We start from the raw sequence: 10000 nt of genomic DNA on the forward strand, positions 1-10000 counted from the left end.
TACATATTTTCAAAGCTTACTATATATATATATATATATATATATATATATATATATATATATATATATATATATATATGTGTGTGTGTGTGTGTATATATATATATATATATATTGGCGGAGAGACAAATAGAATTAGAGAAATTCTTTAAAATGAGACTTATCAGGATAAGGCTATGCTCAACAGTTGAGGAGGAGCATAACTAAGTATAAAGAGTATATTTATTCTACACTCCCAAATGGTGTAATTTCCCTATTGAATCAACACTAAAATTTATAAGTATTAGCGTATATTTTTACATTGGCGTTATTTTATTCTTCTCTTCAATATATATATAATTTAGGGGAATTAAGAAGTAATAAGGAGTTTTTAAGTGTGATCCTATAAAGATGTACGATGCTCAACAGTTATGATGGAGCTTAAATACATCATCAACAGAATTGTAGACAAGGCAACGCAGTATAGTTGTATATATAGATTTATTCGTCAGTTTCTCAAGAAAACCATCAATGGATGTTTTATAAATGTTTTTATGCCTAGGTATTTCGAAGCCTAATTCTTCTCATCAGAAAAGAGGCGAGGGGACTAGATTATATACAATGCAATTTACAATTTTAATTTCTTTTCTTTCCTTTATAACAAGATGTCTAGCTGTACCATAATGTGCGGCGACGTCGCGTACACAACAGTATCTGCAGTGAATTAGAGAGCGGAGCAGTAGGGGGTAGCAGGACTGGTGACGTCATGCGAAGATAGCATCAGCAAAAGACAGAGAGAGAGAGAGAGAGAGAGAGAGAGAGAGAGAGAGAGAGAGAGAGAAGGGGGAGTGGGAAATACATGACCGCATGAGAAAGAGAGCATTCGACAATGGTCCCCCGCGATATCTTCATCATTAATTGCTAGATGAAAGATAATGTTTTTAAATTGCAATTGAATTGGTGTTTTCCTTGTTGAATCGACGAATAAATCTATATGTATATAAATATATATATATATATATGTATATATATATATATATATATATATTGGTTTTCCTTGTCTACAATTATATTCATATATATATATATATATATATATATATATATATATATATATATATATATATATATATATAAAGAATTGAATTATTCGAAACTCCATAGAATAAGATTTTTCTTGTTTTATTTGTGTTCCTTGTCGAATCATTAAAATTTTGTATATCTTCCTTATACGTATAAGGTGTTTTTGAAATTTTGAATGAATTTTCAATATCAAGATTTTAAATTTTTTTTTTAAATTTATATATATATATATATATATATATATATATATATATATATATATATTATTTTCAGAAGTTTAGATAAGATAAACCATCGGTACCTTCAGTTTAAAACCTGATAATAGGGAACTATTTTAGGTCCCAATATCAAACTCTCTTCACCCGATCTCTCTCATCTGTCTATAACCGGAAGTGTAATATTGAGACGACTAATCGGGATCGGAATTGGGAATTGGAAAAAAATAATCAGAAATTGTGGGGTATCAGAATCGGTATCGGAAAAATTTCGGCCTATATGCCGATGCTAAAACGATTCCTTTAATTCTCTTTTTCTTTGATTTCGTTCAAAACAAAACCTTCCACTGCTTGTAGTAATCATACAATAATAAATATTTATTGATTTTTAAACTTCCAGTAAAGTTAAAATCTCTAGATCACCCTCTCACAAGTGTGGTTTTAGATTTGAGAAAATATTTGCATATTTAACATATGTTTTTACGGTAATCGGGAATAGATTGTTAATATTTAGAGATTTATAAAGAATCGGAATTGGTAATTGCATTGGAATCGGGAATTTAGTACGGAATCAGTAATTGTATCGGAATAATGAAACATATTGAATCGTCTCATCACTAATGTGTGTGTGTGTGTGCGCGTGCGCGCGCGCGTGTGTGTCTGTGTGATACGAAGTGGCATTGCGTGGGTTTATTCGATTCGGCTTAGATGACTGACAAAATTAAGCAAATGATAAAAAAAAGTGCCGCTTACGATCCTTCCTTTGTTGTTTTATAATATCATCCAATGATTTGTACAGACACCTGCCAATAGCAAACATACGACCATTTTGTTTTGTTTTCTTGTTTCCTTTTAATTTTTTTTTTTTTCTTATTCTATATAATCCCTCTTGCGGAGGTGTTGTTTTCTTAAGACTGACTTGTTCGGAGGGAAAAGTCTTGATATTTTTTATACGAGGCTTAACTTTATATTCACTGCCTGGTTCGAATCTGAGCGACTGCGTTATTTTATACGTTCTGTTCAGTGCTAGATAAAAAAAAAAAGGCGTTTGTATTCACCTAGCAGGACTACACTATTTATCTATGCCTAAACCTAAATGCAGATTCCATGAACAAAGCTTCTTTCTTAGAACTGCACGCCCGTGGAACTCTCTTTCGATTGCCTGCTTTCCAGCTGACGACAATCTGATTGTCTTCAAGTCCAACGTAAACAAGTTCTTGATGAAACGCCCCCCTAAGTAATCCAATTTACAAAATTCCCACTACTTATGTTTACTACGCTATAATCACATTGACTAATGTATACCCATTAACCCTTATCCTCGAGTGGCCTCTGGGACTTGATAAGTGGTGATTCCTGTGTAATAAAAAGAGGTTAAAACGTGTGTATAACATCTTTATATAAAAACTTTTATCTCTCTACCTCCCTTAATCCGTCTATCTTTCTCTCTTCCCTTTTTCCTCGTTTTTCACATCTCTCTTGTGTTAATATGTTGGTGGTAATGATCACACTACTACTACTACTACTACTACTACTACTACTACTACTCTACTACTACTACTACTACTACTAATAATAATAATAATAATAATAATAATAATAACTGGGACGCCCGGTGTAGCTCGGTCGTAAAGTACGCTTAAATATGATATTTTTATTCTTGCGGAGATTATTATAGTTAATGTTCTATTGAATTTTATATATTATAAAGTTGTGATTTCAAAAATGAAAAAAAATAATATGTCCATTGCATTTGGGTGCATCAGCTTGAATCGAAACCGAAATAAAAACTTATGAAAAAAATATATATTTGATAACTTGAGTTACTTCATCTATAATCGGAACCGAAACCAAAACGCATGAACAATTCTTTGTAAACGTATTTATTACAAGAAAAGTCCATAACAATTAAATGACAGTCACTCGGATGTAAGCGTGACACAGAAAATGAATAACACACACGCTACAGTTATCGTCTTGCTGTCTAACACAACTCCAAGACAATGGTTTTCTTTTAATTACTTCCCAGGTGTTGATCGTAGAAGAATGAGAAGTGAATATCTTTACTTGTGTTATTAATTCTAGGCTCTGAGATACGTCAGCTCCCTCCCCGTTGAGAAGTGACGACCTGTTAAACCGTCCGCTCTGTTTGACGTCCTCTTTCCAACTCATCTATTTTCTTAGCTATATTAATATATAGATAATGTAAGTTATTTATTTTTCCTTTATATAAAAGAAGATAGCATTGGAAAACGGCCCCTCTGCTGAAACATGGTCCAGATGAACCCCTAAAGAATGTTTTTTTTTTAAATAATTTTAAATATTATTAAGCCAGAGTAACACCGATTAAGAATATACTAATTTTGTGGATTTTTGTGTTTTGTTTATTTACTTTAACTGGGCATACACATACACACATATAACTTGAGAACACTATAGAAAACTTGACTGCCTACCGGAAGGAACTGGAATATCTAACGGAGAAAACCTGAATGCATGCTGTAGAGAACTTGAATGCCTATTGGAGAGAACTTCAATGCTTACTAGACACTGTCCTTGAGTGTTAAAGATTTCTTTGTACAGGAGTTGTCAGAACAACCTGACATGAGGATACTATGTACCGTGAGTGACAGTCTGCAATACATTGTAGTCCACATTACACTGTAGTGAACTTACTGTCGATTTAAAATGTATATATATATATAATGGCTTGAATTCAACATTAAAATACAAACGTCAATTATCATCGTTTAATTCATCTATAAACAGAAACATATATTTGAAACGCGTTGCTGTCTTATCAAATACCCTATTGTTGATTTTATACTCATTTTATCTGCATGTCGGGTAATAAAACTTCTCAAAGGCACTTGTAATGTTTAACTGTATAAAGTGTTATGTTGTTGGGTGGTATTCATATATACGTCGTGTTACTAAATGTCTATATTGTGGCTTCTTCACTTCACTATCTGAATCCTAGGTTATCGTTTTGCAGTCTATTTATGTTCTGTGATCGTCTAAATATGTGCGTGTGTTTCAGACATAAGATGAACACATACATGTATTTTGACATACCTCATTAACTTTTCAACTGCGTTGTTGGTCTTTTGGTCCACCTGGAAAATTCATCTATTCTTGGATGGAAGATGGAACCTGTGGACGAATGCATTTCAACTCCGAGACGATGGTTGCCTTTATATATTTTTTTTATATTACTTCCCAGATGTTGATCGCAGAAGTATGGGGAAGTGAATATCTTTGCATGTGTGGTTAATTCTAATCTATATTCTGAGATACGTCAGCACCCTTTCCCGGTGAGGGTTGGGGGGGCGACCTGTTAAACCGCCCGTTCTGTTTGACGTCCTCTTTCCAACTCATCTATTTTCTCAGCTAACCAGAACACGTGACAACAGACACGTACTTCCGATGTTGATCAACTCTCTTCCGGTGCAACTTGTCCAGTTTACACCTCAACATATTCTGACGACGTTTATCAAATCGTAGTTTCACATCTTATCTCTTGTTTGCTTCCAATTAGATAGACAAATAGATAGATAAATAAAGATACAAAGATAGATAGATAAAGATACAAAGAAAGATAGATATATTGATAAACAGATAGATAGATAGATAGATAGATAGATAGACAGATAGATAGATATCAGCTAATTTCTCCTATGTTCCACAAGAAACACAAGTAAACGCTAACTAAATATTCAAAATCATATTGTATTCACGGCCTAAATAAGATCTCAGTATGGATTACCCTAAAGGAATAGTGCACGTTCTTCGAGCGATCTTATCTCACTAACGACGAAACTGTATACTCCACAAGACTAGTTGAATTCTTGTCCTGGAATCCAGTAAGCCAAAGAGACCGCAAGAAAGATATGTTATAACATATTTAAATGATCACTTGGGGAGACGAAAATTATATTTTCAACTTCTTTACTAACTCAGTGTTTTCGATGTAAAGGAGAACTTTAATTAAATATTCAAATATCTATGTATCTCATATAGACATCAAGTGTTAGCCCCGGGAAAGGGGCCTCTGGGTTTCTGAGAACATCGACTGGAGTAAAATTAAGCAGTACCACATAGACAACTTTATATAATAGATGTTTTTCTCTTTATTCTCTCGTCTTAAACGTGAACGTCGTCCTGTCTTATAGGACAGGCTTAACGTGAACGTCGTCCTGTCTTATAGGACAGTCTTAACGTGAACGTCGTCCTGTTTTATAGGGCAGTCTTAACTTGTTCAATGTCTCTCTTGGCAGAAGTCCCTCTAGCTACCGAACACTCACTTATTTCATACTATGTAACGTATGCTGTAAAATGTATGGCACTTGTGCACTATTGTCACTGGACAACTTCTTTTGATTTCAGTTTGGAGAGCGCAATTCCAGAGACAAATCGAAAATCTCAGCAAAAGTAAAAAACGATACAATAACACGAAAGAAAATATTAATCATGTGAACATTTATTGAAATAAAATAAAATTAAGAAAATAAAAGTTTTATTTATTTTTAACACAAAATAAATGCAAATTTTTTTAATTAAAATTAGCTTAAACTTTATGAATAGTTATAAAGAGTCTTTAATGGAATGCGTGTTTGTTGTTTTTTTTAGGAAGTTTTTAGTCGCGTAAAAGCGACTCTATAAGTAACTTCGTAGGTCCGTCGGCCGGTCGGTCGGTCGGTCAGTCGGTCGGTCGGTCGGTCGATCGGTCTGTCCGTAACACTTTTGTGCTTGGTCTATTTGGTTAAGATCAAAGGTCTGTTGTTAATAGATGCTGCTCTTAGCTTTTTAAGCTTTCTTAGTCTTTTGGCCGAGATAAAAGTGTAGTATCTGTTCCGGCAGATGCTGCAAGCTATGACTAGCTATGACTAGCTATGACTAGCAAAGACCAGATGTGGGGGCAACCCCACATGCCTGACCTTTAACCAGCTCCCATTTCCCACCTCTCGGGAGCTGGTCCCCTTTTTCCCTTCCCCCTCCCTTCACTCCTCACATTAAAAATTGGCCTTGTGCCTAATTTGCTCGGTGGGGGAGCAAATAAATACCATCTGTTCCGGCAGATACTGCAACCAAGGACTATATGTGAGGGCAGCCCTACATATAAGACCTTGGTCAATGTAGGGGAGGCCCTTCATACCTATTGTCAATATCAAGCTCCCCTACTCCCCGGGGCGTTGGTCCCTATTTCCCCTTTACTCCTCGCATTAAAAATCGGCCTTGTGCCTAATTTGCTCGGTGGTGGAGCAAATAGATGCCCTTTTCTTGGCCTTTTGGCCAAGATTAAAGTGTAGTATCTGTTCCGGCAGATACTGCAAGCAAAGGCCATATGTGGGGGAATCCTCACATATAAGACCTTGGTCAATATAGGGGCAACACTTCATACCAATTGTCACTATCTAGCTCCCATACTCCCCGGAGAGTTGGTCCTCATTTCTCCTTCACTCCTAACATAAAAAATCGGCCTTGTTACTAATTTGCTCGGTGGGGAAGCAAATAAATACCCCTTCCTTGGCCTTTGGGCCAAGATCAAAGTGTAGTATCTGTCCGGCAGATACTGCAAGCAAAGACCATATGTGGGGGAAACCCAACATATAAGACTTTGGTCAATGTAGGAGCAACCCTTCATACCAAATGTCACTATCCAGCTCCCCTACTCCCCGGGGAGTTGGTCCCCATTTCCTCTTCACGCTTCACATTAAAAATCGGCCTTGTACCTAATTTGTTCCATGGGGGAGAAAATAAATACCCGTTTCTTTGCCTTTTGGCCAAGATCAAAGTGTTGTATCTCTTTCGGCAGATACTGCAAGCAAAGACCATATGTGGGGGCAGCCTCACATATAACATCTTGGTCAATATAGGGGCAACCCTTCATACCAATTGTCACTATCCATCTCCCCTACTCCCCGGGGAGTTGGTCCCCATTTCCTCTTCACTCTTCACATCAAAAATCGGCCTTGTGCTTAATTTGCTCGGTGGAGGAGCAAATAAATACCCTTTTCTTGGCCTTTTGGCCAAGATCAAAGTGTAGTATCTGTTCTTAATACATGCTGTACTCATGTTTGTAATTTTTCCTTGGCCACATGGCTAAGATCAAGTGTAGTATATGTACTTAACAGATGCTGCACTTACATTTGTAACTTTTCCTTGGCAATGGAAGGGAAACCCTTCCATGTAAGTCATTCCATTGCTCGGTCTGTAACACATTTACATTTTTTTTTTTTTTAAGCAAGGGGCATGGTGTAACATTTTGGTCCCCGATTTATCAGAGAGGGACCTATGTTTTCAATTGGTCCGTTTGTCCGTTAGTCCGGATGATTGACGGATAACCGTCCATAAGTTTTTCCTGCAATTTTGTCACAAATTATATTTTAATATATAAATGTGCATAGTAAACACCTTTCTTTTTTTTTTTTTTTCTTTTTTGCAAAAAATCTTGTTTTGCCCGCAGGGGCTCAAAACGGGTCAAAAATGGCCAAAAATGACACTTTTTGTCCCGTAGCTTTTGATCCATCGATTAGATTTTTCTGAAACCTGCCCAAAATGTGGAAACCATTGTTCTTAATATAAATTCAGTATGGGTGACCCTGGTAATATTCTGGTTAGCGCCCCCCCCCCGGTACATTTAGTGCTAAAAAACACACCTTTTTGGGACTCCCATGCAGCACCAATTTTTAAAACTATATTTCGTACAGAGGGGGACTATGCATGCACGGCTCGTTTTTTAAGCAAGGGGCATGGAGTAACATTTTGGTCCCCCGATTTAACGGAGAGGGACCTATATTTTTGGTGGGTTCGTCTGTCCGTTAGTCTGGACGATTGACGGATAACCGTCCATTAGTTTTTCCTGAAATTTTGTCAAAGATTATATTTCAATATATAAATATGCATAGTAAAAAATATTTTTTGTGCGAAAATTCCCATTTCGCCTACAGGGGCTCAAAAGAGGTAAAAAATGACTCAAAATGGCCGAAAATGACACTTTTTGTCCCCGTAACATTTGATCCATCCATTAGATTTTTCTGAAACTTGCCCAAAATGTGGAGGGCATTGCTCTTAATATAAATTCAGTATGGGTAACCCTGGCAAAAGTCTGGTTTGCATCCCCTGAGGATTTTTAGTGCTGAAAACGCCCTTTCTTCTGGCGCGTTTCTAATATTTCTCAACAAAAACTTGATATGTCTATATAGTGGTTTCCCATGTTGCTGAATGTAAATATACATGTGTTAAGGTGTGAAACTGCACTGTTTGTCCATTGTCACTGGTATTCGGCATTCAAAGTGGATCATCAGGGGTAAAAAATGTACCAAAATTGCAAAAAATGACACTTTTTGCCCCATAAATTTTGAACTATCCATTACAGTTTTCTGAAACTTGTCCAAAATGCGCAGGGCATTGTCTTTAATATAAATTCAGTATGGGTGACCCTAGTAAAATTCTGCTTTGCGTCCCCGGGGACTTTTAGTGCTAAAAATGCCCTTTTTTCATATTTCTTAATAAAACAATTGATATGTATATCTATATCTATATAGTGCTCTCCCATGGTGCTGAATTCAAATATACATGTGTTACGGTATAAAACTGCATAGTTTTTCTATTGTCACTGGTATTCAGCATTCCAGGGAGCTCATAAGGGATCAAAAATGTACCAAAATTGCAAATAATGACACTTTTTGCCCCATAAATTTTAGTGTCATTATTTGCAATTTTGGTACATTTTTGACCCCTTATGAGTCCCTTGGAATGCTGAATGGATATAGACTTTTCTGAATCTTGTCCAAAATGTAACTTTTCCTTGGCCACACGGCAAAGATTAAAGTGTAGTATCTGTTCTTAACCGATGTTGCACTTGTTTGTAACTAATAAATAAATGTGTTACGGACGGACCGACCGATGGAGAATAGGTTTTTTAATCGTGTGCAAGTAACTCTAGAAGTCACTGAGTCGGTGGATCGGTCGGTCGATGGGTCGGTCGGTCTGTAACACATGTACTTTTTATTTCTTTTTATGTTTATTATACACTATTTATTGGTTTTCGGGGTTCCTGAATACGAAAATAACGTTTTAAATTCCCTAAATCAAATAATTTTTGTGATGTGATATAAAGTGGGGTATCACTGTATTAATTTAATGTAAAATGATCACCCACTTTACAATAAGTCAGTCTCAAAGCCATTCAAGTCATTCTCCAGATCATTCAAGTTGTTTTTGAAAGATTCCAGTTATTTTTTAAGCATTCAGTTCTTTTTTAAGGTCATTCAATTCATCCTTAAGTTCATTAAAGTCATTCTAAGTCATTTACTTTTTATTTATTTAAGTCATTTCAACCCATTTTTCGGTCATTTTAGTTTATCTTTAAGAATTTCATGTCAATCCTACATTCACGCATTCATTCATTACACGAGAGCACGTGACTAATGGCTATGTTTGTTACACGTTGACTGAATTAAAATAAAATTAAGAAAATAGAAGTTTTATTTCTTTTTAACACAAAATAAACGAAAATTGTTAAATTAAAATTAGCTTAAACTTTATAAATAGTTATAAAGAGTTTTTAATGGAATGCGTGTTTGTCGTTGTTGTTGTTTTTAGAAGGTTTTTTGTTACACGTTTACTGAATTAAAATAAGATTCGTAACATTATAACACAAGATCGGTTGTTTTTTTTTTTAAACAAAATAAAGGTTTTTAACTTTTTAGTTTTTTTTT

At 35.5% G+C, this 10000-nt stretch overlaps 1 pseudogene; it reads left to right on the forward strand.

Moving 5' to 3' along the window:
- The first annotated feature begins 7285 nt into the window (after window positions 1–7285).
- Window positions 7286–7510, forward strand: LOC145297966 (U2 spliceosomal RNA; annotated as a pseudogene).
- Window positions 7511–10000: the final 2490 nt, after the last annotated feature.

This window comes from Euprymna scolopes, chromosome 18, assembly GCF_053919585.1.
Source record: "Euprymna scolopes isolate OS-2025 chromosome 18, ASM5391958v1, whole genome shotgun sequence".
Taxonomy (NCBI): domain Eukaryota; kingdom Metazoa; phylum Mollusca; class Cephalopoda; order Sepiida; family Sepiolidae; genus Euprymna; species Euprymna scolopes.